Source organism: Coregonus clupeaformis, chromosome 23, assembly GCF_020615455.1.
Source record: "Coregonus clupeaformis isolate EN_2021a chromosome 23, ASM2061545v1, whole genome shotgun sequence".
NCBI lineage: Eukaryota > Metazoa > Chordata > Actinopteri > Salmoniformes > Salmonidae > Coregonus > Coregonus clupeaformis.
In genome coordinates, this window is record NC_059214.1 from 12,420,877 (window position 1) to 12,437,387 (window position 16,511).

Sequence of the window (16,511 nt, forward strand, 5' to 3'; positions counted from 1 at the left end):
TTGAGCCCACTCCCATACTTCCGGAGTCTTGTCTGGTGGCACCGGTGGTGTGGGAGGTTGATGTGGACATCGAGCGGGCGTTACGTACCGATCCTACTCCCCCACAGTGTCCAGAGGGTCAGAAGTACGTGCCGCTCGAGGTTCGTGATCGATTGATATATTGGGCTCACATGTCACCCTCCTCTGGTCATCCTGGTATTGGTCGGACAGTGCACTGCCTTAGCGGGAAGTACTGGTGGCCCACTTTATCTAAGGACGTGAGGGTTTATGTTTCCTCCTGCTCGGTGTGCACCCAGTGTAAGGCGCCTAGACACCTGCCCAGAGGGAAGTTACAACCCCTCCCCGTTCCACAACGGCCGTGGTCTCACCTATCGGTGGATTTAGTCATGGACCTTCCCCCCTCCCAGGGGAACACGACGATCTTGGTCGTTGTGGATCGGTTTTCGAAGGCCTGCCATCTCATTCCTATGCCAGGTCTCCCTACAGCCCTACAAACTGCTCACGCCCTGTTTACACACGTCTTCCGGCACTACGGGGTACCTGAGGATATAGTGTCTGATCGGGGTCCCCAGTTCACCTCTAGAGTCTGGAGGGCGTTTATGGAACGTCTGGCGGTCTCGATTAGCCTTACCTCAGGTTTTCACCCTGAGAGTAATGGGCAGGTGGAGAGAGTGAACCAGGATGTGGGTAGGTTTCTGAGGTCCTATTGCCAGGACCGGCAGGAGGAGTGGTCGGGATATATCCCCTGACTGAGATAGCCCAAAACTCACTCCACCACTCCTCAACTAATCTTACGCCTTTCCAGTGTGTGCTAGGTTATCAGCCGGTCCTAGCACCTTGGCATCAGAGCCAGATTGAAGCCCCTGCAGTGGACGAGTGGTTTCGGCGCTCGGAAGAAACCTGGAACGCTGCGCATGTCCATCTGCAGCGGGCTATCAGGCGGCAAAAGGCGAGCGCCGATCGCCACCGCAGTGAGGCTCCGGTGTATGCACCAGGAGATCGGGTCTGGCTCTCGACCCGAAACCTGCCCCTTCGCCTGCCCTGCCGGAAGCTGGGTCGGCGGTTTGTGGGGCAATTTAAAGTCCTGAGGAGATTGAACGAGGTATGCTATAGGTTACAACTGCCAATTAATTACCGCATTAACCCCTCGTTCCATGTGTCTCTCCTCAGGCCGGTAGTAGCTGGTCCACTCCAGGAGAGTGAGGTACGAGAGGCTCCTCCGCCCCCACTGGACATCGAGGGGGCTCCGGCGTACTCAGTCCGTTCCATCTTGGATTCGAGGCGTTGGATGGGGGGCCTGCAGTATCTCGTGAAGTGGGAGGGGTACGGTCCAGAGGAACAGTGCTGGGTCCCTTTGAGGGACATCCTAGATCCCTCCATGTTGAGGGATTTCCACCGGAGTCATCCGACTCGCCCTGCTCCGCGTCCTCCTGGCCGTCCCCGAGGCCGGGGTCGGCGTCAAGTGGGGGGTACTGTCACGGATTCAGCCGAGGCTGCTCCTCCTCCTTGCTCGGGCAGGCTTCGGCGTTCGTCGTCCCCGGAGTACTAGCTGCTACCGATCTATGTTTCGGTGGTCGTCTTGTTTGGGCTTTATTGTTTACACCTGTTTCCCATTATGTTACATTGTATTCCCTTTATAACCCCCTGTCTCTCATTGGTTATTGTGTGTGATTGTTTTCCGTAAGGTCGGCATTGCTATTTGTATGCGAGTATTGTTTCCTCCCTGTTAGGAGGTTTTGTTTTTGTATGTTCCTTTACTGTGTAATAAAGTACGTCTGCCAGTAGCTCGGTGTCCTGCGCTTGACTTCGCTCATCGCATACACGTCACCTTGACAGTATGAGCCTTTATACTGTTTTATCATCAACTCACGATAAACATATGTACTGTATCATCAACTTACAGTGCCTAGTGAAAGTCTACATACTGCTTGTACAGTCTTCACATTTTGCTGCCTGTTAGATTAATTTGTATTTTAAGAATAATGACTAAAGGATTTCACCCCACATACAGTATAAATGTGTGAATGGTGTTAGAGTTATAATGTAGTGGCAACCCACTAACAGAGGGGGGCGGGACTAAACATTCCAGGGTGAGGGGGACTGAGAAAACGGGTTAAAAAAAGCCTCCTAAAGGTGGGCAGAGCAAAGTGCCTTTATGTGTCAAGGGGTATAAAACAGGAGTGTATGGGTTTAGGCGCCAGAGCTCTCCATGAATAAAAATACAGATCATTCTTGCTGGTTGTGGACCTTGAATCATTTATGATTAAAACCAGAGCCTTAGAACCTCTGGTAATGATTCAAGCTTAGGTTGAATTAGAGATAGAAATTCTCATGACACTGCCTTAAAATCAAATATAAAAAGGGAATAAATTAGATTTTTCCCCCTACAGATCTACACAACCTACTCCACATTTTCAAAGTGAAAGAAAATTATAGAAAATCTTCCAGATTAAAAATAAAAAAAACCCTGAGGATGTCATGATTACGTATGTCTTTACACCCCAGAGTTAATACTCGGGTGGAAGCACAAGACACAAGATACTTTATTCCCACGCAACCAAGGATGGTGATATGTGTTTACGGTACAGCATTGTCACGGATCCCCCGTACTGCTGCTCATTCCATTCACCAGGCCCGGAGGTCTACGTCACCGGTCTTCTAGGCGTCACCGACCTGGATAATTTAGAACAGATCACCTTTTTGATTATAGACACCCCCACGCACCCCGTTGTTTTAGGTCTCCCCTGGTTGAGTTGGCATAGCCCTGTTATTTCCTGGTCTGAGAGTCGACTACTGGGTTGGTCGCAGGAATGTCAGGGGAGGTGTCTCGCGGTGTCTGTCAACACCACTACGGTGCAAAGTCCGGACCATGCCACTCAAGTGGATTTACCGGAGGAACACCAGGATCTGCACTGGGTTTTCTCTAAGACCCAGGCTACACGCCTGCCTCCTCATCGCCCCTGGGACTGTGCCTTTGACCTGCTGTCTGACGCAGCCCTACCGAGAGGACATGTCTATCCCCTCTCCTACGCGGAGACCGAGGCCATGGAGACCTACGCCCCTCTACGTCACCAGCCTCAAAATGGTAAAAGACTCCAGCCATCCAACTCATAGACTGTTCTCTCTGCTAGCACACGGCAAGCGGTACCAATCACCAAGTCTGGAACCAACAGGACTCTGAACAGCTTCTACCCCGAAGCTCTAAAACTGCTAAATAATAGCTACCCGGAATATCTGCATTGACCCTTTTTGCACTAATCTCTTTTGACTCATCACATAAACTGCTCTACCTCAACTAGGTACTGGTTCCTCATGTACAGTGGGGGAAAAAAAGTATTTAGTCAGCCACCAATTGTGCAAGTTCTCCCACTTAAAAAGATGAGAGAGGCCTGTAATTTTCATCATAGGTACACGTCAACTATGACAGACAAAATGAGAAAAAAAATCCAGAAAATCACATTGTAGGATTTCTAATTAATTTATTTGCAAATTATGGTGGAAAATAAGTATTTGGTCAATAACAAAAGTTTCTCAATACTTTGTTATATACCCTTTGTTGCCAATGACACAGGTCAAACGTTTTCTGTAAGTCTTCACAAGGTTTTCACACACTGTTGCTGGTATGTTGGCCCATTCCTCCATGCAGATCTCCTCTAGAGCAGTGATGTTTTGGGGCTGTCGCTGGGCAACACGGACTTTCAACTCCATCCAAAGATCTTCTATGGGGTTGAGATCTGGAGACTGGCTAGGCCACTCCAGGACCTTGAAATGCTTCTTACGAAGCCACTCCTTCGTTGCCCGGGCGGTGTGTTTGGGATCATTGTCATGCTGAAAGGCCCAGCCACGTTTCATCTTCAATGCCCTTGCTGATGGAAGGAGGTTTTCACTCAAAATCTCACGATACATGGCCCCATTCATTCTTTCCTTTACACGGATCAGTCGTCCTGGTCCCTTTGCAGAAAAACAGCTCCAAAGCATGATGTTTCCACCCCCCATGCTTCACAGTAGGTATGGTGTTCTTTGGATGCAACTCAGCATTCTTTGTCCTCCAAACACGACGAGTTGAGTTTTTACCAAAAAAGTTATATTTTGGTTTCATCTGACCATATGACATTCTCCCAATCCTCTTCTGGATCATCCAAATGCACTCTAGCAAACTTCAGACGGGCCTGGACATGTACTGGCTTAAGCAGGGGGACACGTCTGGCACTGCAGGATTTGAGTCCCTGGCGGCGTAGTGTGTTACTGATGGTAGGCTTTGTTACTTTGGTCCCAGCTCTCTGCAGGTCATTCACTAGGTCCCCCCGTGTGGTTCTGGGATTTTTGCTCACCGTTCTTGTGATCATTTTGACCCCACGGGGTGAGATCTTGCGTGGAGCCCCAGATCGAGGGAGATTATCAGTGGTCTTGTATGTCTTCCATTTCCTAATAATTGCTCCCACAGTTGATTTCTTCAAACCAAGCTGCTTACCTATTGCAGATTCAGTCTTCCCAGCCTGGTGCAGGTCTACAATTTTTATTTCTGGTGTCCTTTGACAGCTCTTTGGTCTTGGCCATAATGGAGTTTGGAGTGTGACTGTTTGAGGTTGTGGACAGGTGTCTTTTATACTGTTAACAAGTTCAAACAGGTGCCATTAATACAGGTAACGAGTGGAGGACAGAGGAGCCTCTTAAAGAAGAAGTTACAGGTCTGTGAGAGCCAGAAATCTTGCTTGTTTGTAGGTGACCAAATACTTATTTTCCACCATAATTTGCAAATAAATTCATAAAAAATCCTACAATGTGATTATCTGGATTTTTTTTCTCAATTTGTCTGTCATAGTTGACGTGTACCTATGATGAAAATTACAGGCCTCTCTCATCTTTTTAAGTGGGAGAACTTGCACAATTGGTGGCTGACTAAATACTTTTTTCCCCACTGTATATAATCCTTCCTCAGTGTACAATTTACATATTCCGTTGAACTTTAAATTGGCTTTATTTTTGTAGTTCTGGCCTTGACAATCTAAAACACCATCCTGTCTTGTGCAATAGAACACCTCTTGAAAACGTTTCCAAACTCACGTTCCTCACGCAAAGTATAGTTATCCTCTTCGTCCCTTGTTACTTGCATGATTATTGAGGACGAGATGTCCATTAGATCCGTAAATCAAGAAAAACAGCCGTTTATAATACTAAATATGTATAATAGCTCAAGGATGTTTAAATATAGAAAATATTATTTATATTTTGCCACTCCCTGTTACATGACCATACCGTGTGCAGGAAAATTAAGTAAAATAGCCCCTATTCTAAAGCTCATCTATTGAAAACATCGGTGCACATGAAATAAAATGTTAAAATAAAGTAATAAAATGGGGGAGATTCTAGTTGACAACTTTGTTTCAATATGGAATTCAGTTCAGAACCTTTAATCAATTTCTCGATACAAACATGGAACTTGACGGTTTCAAAGAAGCCCAGTCTTAAAGCGACAAAAGTTCAGGTCCTACAACGTTGTAAAAAAAGAAACTTATTGTATCCAACAATGTCACCAAAAACGATTTATTTCGCAAGTTTATTTTTTCATCAATGCATACATATCTGTACAGTAACCGGATCATAAAACATAATTAATATTTAACAGTAGACAACATTATTGAATATTATTTATACTTTTCCTCCAAAGAAGTAGGCTATTTGTAGCGATCAAAAATACGATATGCTGCCTTGACATAATGAGATGTTCGAGAGACGCATTGTTACATTGTTTCTTGAAGGCTGAACGTTTCTAGTAAACGTTGTTGATCAGTAGTCTGACGGTTCCAATGTTTTTGTTAAAGCTGCAATTGTAACTTGGGTAATCTGACCAAATTCACATATAAATGTGAGTTATAGATCTGTCATTCTCATTGAAAGCAAGTCTAAGAAGTGGTAGATCTGTTCTATTTGCACTAGTTCTATGCGTCCCGTTCTTACATTTTGTTTTTGCATCTTTTACTTTCAGTTTTGTACACCAGCTTCAAACAGCTGAAAATACATTATATTTGGTTTTGGAAAATATGTTACACAGCGGTTTAGATGGTTCAATGATTCTCTACACTATACTTGCTTGTTAAACTGAAATTTGGTGAACTATTAGAATTTTAGCAACCAGGAAATGGCGGAGTGATTTCTGCATAGTGCACCTTTAAGTGAATTTTGTAGTAAAGTTATGGAAACAATGTAGGATACACCTTTATGTCTAAATAGGCTGTTAGTCAAATGAGAAAAAATGTAGCTGTTCTTTTTTATTTTCTGATTTACACTGAACAAAATTATAAATGCAACATGTAAAGTGTTGGTCCCATGTTTCATGAGCTGAAATGAAAGATCCCAGAAATGTCCATATGCACAAAAACCTTATTGCTCTCACATTTTGTGCACACATTTGTTTACATCCCTGTTAGTGAGCATTTCTCCTTTCCAAGATAATCCATCCACCTGACAGGTGTGGCAAATCAAGAAGCTGGTTAAACAGCATGATCATTACACAGGTGCACCTTGTGCTGCGGACACTAAAAGGCAACTCTAAAATGTGCAGTTTTGTCACACAGCACAATGCCACAGATGTGTCAACTTTTGAGGGAGCGTGCAATTGGCATGCTGACTGCAGGAATGTCCACCAAAGCTGTTGCCAGATAATTTAATGTTAATTTCTCTACCTTATGCCACCTTTGTCAGTACGTCCAACCGGCCTCACAACCACAGATCACGTGTGACCACGCCAGTCCAGGACCTCCACATCCCGCATTCTTCACCTGTAGGATCGTCTGAGACCAGTCACCTGTACAGCTGATGAAACTGAGGAGTATTTCTGTCTGTAATAAAGCCCTTTTGTGGGGAAAAACTCATTCTGATTGGCTGGGCCTGGCTCCCCAGTGGGTGGGCCTATGCCCTCCCAAACCCACTCATGGCTGCGCCCCTGCCCAGTCATGTGAAATCTGTAGATTAGGGCCTAATGAATTTATTTCAAATGACTGATTTCCTTATATGAACTGTAACTCAGTAACATCGTTGAAACTGTCGTGTTGTGTTTATATTTTTGTTCATTATATATGAATAAAGGGAGGCCTGTGTGATGGCCTTTTCTGAAACTTGGCTGTCACCCCTGAAGGATTCACTATTACTCGTATCGACAGAGACAGTGAGGGTACTGGTAAGGAGCACGGAGGGGGAGTCTGTGTGCTTATAAATGACAGATGGTGTAAAACTACGATTGTCAGGAAAAAAATATGCACTCCTGATTTAGATCTACTGTCCGTGTCACTGTGCTCATTCTACCTACCCTGTGAATTACTCAATATTTTTCTGACAGTTATATCCATCCAAGAGCAAACATTGTCAATGCAGCTGACATAATTTTTTACGTCACTCAAGAGCTTGATGCGATTTCCCCTGATGCGCCCAAATTCATCATGGGGGATTTCAATAGCTGCACTCTCAAGCACACTTTGAGTACTTACACTCAGTATGTGACTTGTCTAACAAGGAAAAATAAGATTATTGACTTATGTTATGGCTCGGTCCCCAAAGCGTATTCATCCTTGGCCAGACCCCCACTGGGTGGATCAGATCATAACACTGTTCTTCTCCGACCAACTTATAGACTGTAACTCAAAAGGGAGAAGGTGGTGGGAAAACAAATACAGGTATGGGACAATGACAGTATGAATCAATTGAAGGATGCTTTGATTGTACTACCTGGAGTGTATTTGAATAATCATCAGCTGACCTGAACGAGATGACTGATACAATATCAGTCTATATTGAATTCTGTGTTGATTTGGGAATTCCCCCAAAAACATGTAAAATATTTCTTAACAACAAACCATGGGTGACCAAAGAATTGAAAGTGGTGCTTGGCAAGAAAAAACAAGTGTTTGCCTCCGGGAATCCACTCAAACGAAAAGAGGTACAGAAAGAGGTGAACAAAGAGATAAAAAAAAGGCGAGATGACAGTACAACCGACACTGCGACTGCCTGGATGGGCATTAAGAATATGTCAAACGCCTCCAAAGGGTGGCAACGTCTCGATCACTGCTCGGACGAGAGGGTGCGCCTTTCTACAGCCAATGAACTGAACAAGTTCTTCACCCGCTTTGAAGCAGGGGGCAGCCCGGCTCCCCCGGCATGTCCAGAGGATGACATCATGGCAACCGAGAGTGCGCTTGTAATCAATGAGGAAGTCATACAACAAGTGTTCAAATGCACTGGAGCACAAAAGAGCCCGGGGCCTAATAACGTAAGTGTTCGTGTCCTGAAACACTGTTCCACTCAGCTAAGCGGTGTCTTCTGCTCTTTTCCAGCAGTCCCTGGATACACTGTAAATTCCATCTCTGTGGAAAAAATCAATTGTTGTACCTGTCCCAAAAACCTCTCATAAATCTGCATCAAATGACTATAGACCTGTCGCTCTTACCCCTCTCTCGATTAAATCTCTTGAAAATATCATTAAGGTATATATCATTAATGCCACCAAACACTATCCACTATCGACATATCTATTTATTATGGCCATCGAAATGTTAGCTATTAATATCAGATCCAACAATAGTATCAAGGGCCTAGAAATCCAGGGCTTAAAAACAAAGGTGTCATTGTATGCTGATGATTAATGTTTTATTTTACATCCACAATTTGGATCCCTCCACAGCATCATAGATTATCTAGATACTTTTTCTAACCTCTCTGGATTACAACCAAATTATGATAAGTGTACTATATTATGTATTGGATCACTAATAAATACAACTTTTACATTACCGTGTAGTTTACCAATAAAATGGCCTAATGGTGAAGTGGATATGCTCGATATTCATATCCCGAAATAAATACATTATCTCATTACAAGAAATGTTAATAGAAAGTTAACAAAAATAGATAAGATCTTGCTACCGTGGTAAGGAAAATACCTGTCTATTTGTGGAAAAATCAACCTGATGAACTCTTTAGTCATATCCCAGTTTACCCATTTGCTTATGACCTTGCCTACACCTAGCGACTTGTCTTAGAAATTATATGAGCAAAACATATTCCATTTTGTTTGGAATGGCAAGCCACACAAAATTAAACGGGCCTATTTATATAATGAATATGAATTCGGACAGCAGAAATGATTAAATATTAAAGCATTAGACCTCTGACTAAAGGCTTCAGTCATTCAAAAGTTATATTTAAATCCGAACTGGTTCTCTAGCAGATTAGTAAGAATGTCTCAACCCATGTTCAAGAATGGCCTTTTTCACTGTATTCAGATTACAACCTCTCACTTTCGGTTATTAGAAAATTAAATCCTCTCCAAAATATCGCTATTTTTGAAACAAGCCATAGAAAGTTGGTTGCAATTTCAGTTTAATCAACCAGAAAAGACAGAACAAATATTACAATAAATATTATGGTTAAATTATGTAATTGATTAAAAAAACTGGTGGAGTTATGTCACACATGCAGCTAACATAAATATATGGAAATGTCTGCTCTACTCAAAATACAACCAACTAATTGCAGCATTACCACAAAAATGGAAGAGGCAAGTGGAAGGGGGAGAAAGTAAGGAAGTTGTCTGTCGGCATTAAAGACCAAAATTGGCCAAAATTAGCTAAAGAAAATTGTGATAAATAAAAAAGTATACCAGTTTCATTTAAGGACCAAAAAAATGACAGCTGTACCATACAGCTTGCAAAATAGTTGGGAAGAGATTTTCGATGTACCAATTCCATGGCACGTGGTTTATTAACTGATACATAAAACAACACTGGATTCAAAACGTAAAGTTTTTCAATTTAAATTATTATACAAAATCTTGCAACCAATAGAATGTTATATATATGGGGGATACAACCATCCCGGCTCTGTAGATTTTGCTGCGAAGAGACAGAATCATTAGATCATTTGTTTTGGTACTGTCACACCCTGGCCTTAGTTATCTTTGTTTTCACTATATTTTAGTTAGGTCAGGGTGTGACATGGTGAAGTATGTGTTTTGGTTTGTCTAGGGGTTTGTAGGTTTATGGGGTAATGTCTTGTCTAGGTGTTTGTATGTTGATGGCTGCCTGGATTGGTTCTCAATTGGAGACAGCTGTGGTTTATTGTCTCTAATTGGGAGCCATATTTAAGGCAGCCATGGGCATCATGTGTTTGTGGGTAATTGTCTAAGTTGAACGTTTGTTGCTTGTCTGTGCACTTACGTTATTTAGCTTCACGGTCGTTTGTTGTTTTGTAAGTTTTGGATAGTGTTCGGTTTCGTGTTTTTCTCTCTTCCATAATAAAGAGATGTATTTTGCACACGCTGCGCCTTGGTCCACATCTATGCTTGACGATCGTGACAGGTACTGTCCATGTGTAGCTTGTTTTTGGTCACAAGTTCAGGAATGGCTGAAGAATTGCAACATTTACCTGGAGCTAACTCTGCAGATAGCACTGATTTACAAAGTCATAGTCAATCCATTAATAATATAATAAAACTCTTAGCAAAAATATTTATCTTTAATTTACAACAAGTAGAATCTATGAGAATAGAAAGGTTCAGCACTTTTGTGAAACATCACAGTACAGTTGAAAAATAGAGGGCAAATAGGAATCAAAACTGGATGGTGTTCAGACATAGATGTGCGGTGTTGAGTGGAGCTGAAGGATGGGACTAAAAACAAACAAAAGATAACTATCGTAAACTATACTGTGTCCGTAAAATGTATATAGTATGTATAAGCTGGAAGTAGAAGCCTAAGAGTTGTTGTCCTTTAGTTTACTCCAATCAGGGGAAGGATGGTAGGGTTAGGGGAAAATAATAAAGGAATTTTATACATATATATTCACTGCATTCGGAAAGTATTCAGCCCCCTTGACTTTTTCCACATTTTGTTACGTTAAAGCCTTATTCTAAAATTGATTAAATAAACATTTTTCCTCATCAATCTACACACAATACCCCATAATGACAAAGTGAAAACAGGTTTTTAGAAATAAAAAAAATAACAAAAATGTAAAATGTATTTACATAAGTATTCAGACCCTTTGCTATGTGACACAAAATTGAGTTCAGGTGCATCCTGTTTCCATTGATCATACTTGAGATTTTTCTACAACGTGATTGGAGTCCACCTGTGGTCAATTGAATTGATTGGACATGATTTGGAAAGGCACACACCTGTCTATATATACAGTGAGGGAAAAAAGTTTTTGATCCCCTGCTGATTTTGTACGTTTGCCCACTGACAAAGACATGATCAGTATAATTGTAATGGTAGGTTTATTTGAACATTGAGAGACAGAATAACAACAACAAAAATCCAGAAAAACGCATGGCAAAAATGTTATAAATTGATTTGCATTTTAATGAGGGAAATAAGTATTTGACCCCTCTGCAAAACATTACTTAGTACTTGGTGGCAAAAGCCTTGTTGGCAATCACAGAGGTCAGATGTTTCTTGTTGTTGGCCACCAGGTCTGCACACATCTCAGGAGGGATTTTGTTCCACTCCTCTTTGCAGATCTTCTCCAAGTCATTAAGGTTTCGAGGCTGACGTTTGGCAAGTCGAACCTTCAGCTCCCTCCACAGATTTTCTATGGGATTAAGGTCTGGAGACTGGCTAGGCCACTCCAGGACCTTAATGTGCTTCTTCTTGAGCCACTCCTTTGTTGCCTTGGCCGTGTGTTTTGGGTCACTGTCATGCTGGAATACCCATCCACGACCCATTTTCAATGCCCTGGCTGAGGGAAGGAGATTCTCACCCAAGATTTGACAGTACATGGCCCCGTCCATCGTCCCTTTGATGCGGTGAAGTTGTCCTTTCCCCTTAGCAGAAAAACACCCCCAAAGCATATTGTTTCCACCTCCATGTTTGACGGTGGGGATGGTGTTCTTGGTGTCATAGGCAGCATTCCTCCTCCTTCAAACACGGCGAGTTGAGTTGATGCCAAAGAGCTCCATTTTGGTCTCATCTGACCACAACACTTTCATCCAGTTCTCCTCTGAATCATTCAGATGTTCATTGGCAAACTTCAGACGGGCATGTATATGTGCTTTCTTGAGCAGGGCGACCTTGTGGGCGCTGCAGGATTTCAGTCCTTCATGGCGTAATGTGTTACCAATTGTTTTCTTGGTGACTATGGTCCCAGCTGCCTTGAGATCATTGACAAGATCCTCCCATGTAGTTCTGGGCTGATTTCTCACTGTTTTCATGATCATTGCAACTCCACGTGGTGAGATCTTGCATGGAACCCCAGGCCGAGGGAGATTGACAGTTCTTTTGTGTTTCTTCCATTTGCGAATAATCGCACCAACTGTTGTCACCTTCTCACCAAGCTGCTTGGCGATGGTCTTGTAGCCCATTCCAGCCTTGTGTAGGTCTACAATCTTGTCCCTGACATCCTTGGAGAGCTCTTTGGTCTTGGCCATGGTGGAGAGTTTGGAATCTGATTTATTGATTGCATCTGTGGACAGGTGTCTTTTATACAGGTAACAAGCTGAGATTAGGAGCACTCCCTTTAAGAGTGTGCTCCTAATCTCAGCTCGTTACCTGTATAAAAGACACCTGGGAACCAGAAATATTTCTGATTGAGAGGGGGTCAAATACTTATTTCCCTCATTAAAATGCAAATCAATTTATAAAATTTTTGACATGCGTTTTTCTTGATTTTTTTGTTCTTATTCTGTCTCTCACTGTTCAAATAAATGTACCATTAAAATTATAGACTGATCATTTCTTTGTCAGTGGGCAAACGTACAAAATCAGCAGGGGATCAAATATTTGTTTCTCTCACTGTATGTAGCAATTCCTTGGCACAAACTTGGACAAACTAGCTTACTGACAGAGAGTGATGAAAGCTGGTCTTTGCAGGACAAAATCTGTGACAAATTAGCATATGATGGATGGGGAGCTGTCATCATGACATATTAGGGTGCCGAAGTGTTAAACAGCTCTGGCAGTGAAAATCGGCGGAGAGCTTAACAAAAACAGCCATACCATTTTGAATAGATGGGAGGCCACTTAAAGCCACTCTCTGTAAGAGTGGGCCATTGACAAGTCTCTCATGACAACACAAACATCAATGGAGTAACATTCAGGAGTACTGTATTGGTTCTTATGTTTTTGGTTATGATAAATTAATACAGTTGTACTAATCCCTAAAGTAATATCCTTTAAAATCAATATACAGTATATATTTAATATTGCAGCCAGGGGTGGCCTGTTCAATAGGGCGATATGGGCGACGCACTGCCAAACGGGAAAAGGAAGGGATTTTTTTTCTAATCAATTATATCACGGCAACAGTAGTTATCAGTGTTGTAATCTATACGTCTGATCTGCCACAGTGCCACACTGCCACTAAATGTCGAATCAGGCTAAAGTCGTGCTTCAAATGGCTCCCCCTCCTTTTGGGGCGATTTCAGTCAGGTTGAAAATCGCCCAGAAGTCTGTAATAGACTCCCATGTAAAATCTATTTTTTTCAAATTTCAGAGCCTTCAATACAATCTCAATGGGTGTCTGTGGGCTTGCACTTACGCCGCTATCGTCATGCGTTACGTAACCATGAACGTAACTGAGAAAAGAGTGGATTGTTTGAAAGAAGTTCCTTTTGTCGGCGATTCGGCGAACAAATGAAGATAAATTGGCAACGAAACAATTAGGACCTCCCAGACCAAATTTAATAATTCAACAGGTTTCTACTAAAGGCGGAAAGTCCTACACCCGAGGATTTTCCAAAAATTGGTCGAACGAAAAAAGACATTGCCACTCACTCAACTGGATGACGAGGGATACAGGCTAGCTGTCCGCCGCCACAACGATGAGGTTAGTGTTGATAATCACAAGTTTACTGGATGTGGATATGGTGTAATAAAGGCAGTTTATTCAGAGGTAAATATATCTGGAATCGCGTTCACGGACCCGTTCGTCAAACTCTTAGGGAGCTATAAATTAAGCCCCATTACTTACCATATCAGATAAGAGAAATTGCTGCAGCTACATATATTTTACATCCTGGCCCTACATAGTTCACTATTTGCATCACTTACCAAAATATTACATGTGGTCATATATGCTTGGAAAGTGGAGATGCCATAGAACGTCAAAAAAAGTAAACATTGCTGGAGACACATTGCCGTTTTGGAGAAGACATCGCGTTTGCTAGCGAAGAGATTTGTTGTGGCAAATGAACTTGGGCTGGGAATTGCCAGGAACCTCACGATAAGATATATGCATCAGCATTGCGAGTCTCATGATTCTATACGTATTGCGATTCGATACTGTGATTTTATTGCGCACCATATGTCTGTTGCAGAGGGATCAGAAAGCCATGAGAACGAGTTTTGATCAGTCATGGAAATAAAAGTGCTGAAAACAAATTGGCTCCCAATGTGAAAAGATTGAGAACAAGCTATGAAGGAACAATAATGGTGTTTTGGTGCAGGTACAGCCAACTAGCGCTAAAATATTGCGATATTGTCAATACAGTATATCGTAAAGTATCACTATGTAACTCGATTTCTTTCACCCCAATCCCTCAAATTAACGGTAAATAACTGAATTGTTTGCCCCACATTTAGCTAAGATGATTAGCTAGCCAGCTAAAATGTTTTATTTAGTTAGCAGTCGCATCTACAATAGTTTACTGTCAATAACATGTCTCCAAAAATGACGTGGTGTCTCCAATTGTGTTGACATTTTACAATTGCAATGCGCATCCATGAGTATCCACTTTCTGTAGCTCAGCTGGTAGAGCATGGTGCTTGTAACGCCAAGGTAGTGGGTTCGATCCCCGGGACCACCCATACACAAAAATGTATGCACGCATGACTGTAAGTCGCTTTGGATAAAAGCGTCTGCTAAATGGCATATTATTATTATTATTATTATTTCTGAAGAGAGCCCCGAAACATTGTGTGCAGACATTTTATGCAATAAATGAAGTAGGTTCAATCTAGTAGTTCTGATCTTCTGATTGGTCCTGATGAGTTGGGCGAGGTCCCCTGCAGGCTACTGTCACTGTTGCATTGGCTCTGAGTCGGGTTCTCTGTCTTCAAATGTTCAGCCTAAGAGAGGGGATTTTTGTGTGTGTGTGTGTGTGTGTGTGTGTGTGTGTGTGTGTGTGTTTAACAGTGATGATGTGTGTGTGTGTGTGTGTTTAACAGTGATGATGTGTGTGTGTGTGTGTTTGTGTGTGTGTGTGTCCTCAGAGCAAGAACTCGTGAGTTGGAAGAACTGAGAGGCCTATGGCGTGGGTGTTGTCCTTGGCCACCTGCTGACAAGGCTGACAAGATAGGACCCTTTTGTCCATTGTTATTGGATAGGAACAGAACTTATAACCAGCTCCTGACCTAAATAGATCTTAGCACAACATTTTACTCAACATATCATATTCCATATTCACTATAACAAATATATTTACTACGACATTAGCAAGAACCGCCACATCCTCAGCCGGCTAATCCAGTGTGTGAAGTTTTCGCGGAGTGTTTGAGTTAGCTTTGCGAGGCAAAGATGAAACTGAGGGCTCCACCAACCCTGGTAAGCCAACACTTTTGAGATCAGTCAATAAATGCTTCTGGTATTGACTTATATGCTGCCCCTGTCTTCATGTTGTTGCTGGACATATCTTTTTTTAAATGTGTGTAGGTCACCTAAATCATCAGAAAAATTGCCCCTCCTGAGAATTTTTTCAGGAGCCGCCACTGATTGCAGCTCACAATTGTGTCGTGTTATACTGTATGCACGGCATGCGATATATTTCATACTGTAATCATTGTCGCCATCTCATGAAGCCAGTTGTTTGTTTTACTCAGCTCTGTTAATAGAACAGATTGTCACCGCATAACAGCCAGCAAATTACAGTATTATCTATTTATTTATGAATGTTCGATCTTTTGCCAGATAAAATCCTCTTTAAATCATCTTGTTCCCAAGGGGCTCTTGAGACAACAATTTGTTTTGAATTAGGTAATCTTCAATTTAAAATCACACCCGTTTCATGATGGCAAAAATAATGAACTGACCCAAAGTAATTTAAATAAACACCATATTACTTTGTTCAATGGCAGACTGTTTACATTTCACCGACCCACTTCACCAACCAATTAATGTTGTACTGAGGACTGTTGAAGACGTCTTTCAATTGGAGCTGAAAATGGACTAAGCCACATGAGTATATGCCTACGCAGGGTGCATACTTGCTAGAGGCTTACAAGTCGTGAGGTTTGTGTGCAAACATGTGAAGGACCAGGGCAGGTGAACGCAGGGGTGGGAAGAAACCTCATGCTGCCTTCCACGTTAGCTCTTCTGATATTACACATTAGAGCACTTTAAATAGCACACCACGAGCAGCTGTTGACAGTGGTTAATGATGGGATTCTTAGTATATATAGCCTAGCGTGCACTCACTCCAGGCCATAAACGGAGGTGCAAAACAAAGCCTTTTGGTGTCGGTATAGTAGCCAGGAGGAAATGGCTAGGCCTCGTGTTTGTCATGTCCATCTAAAATGCTAAAATGT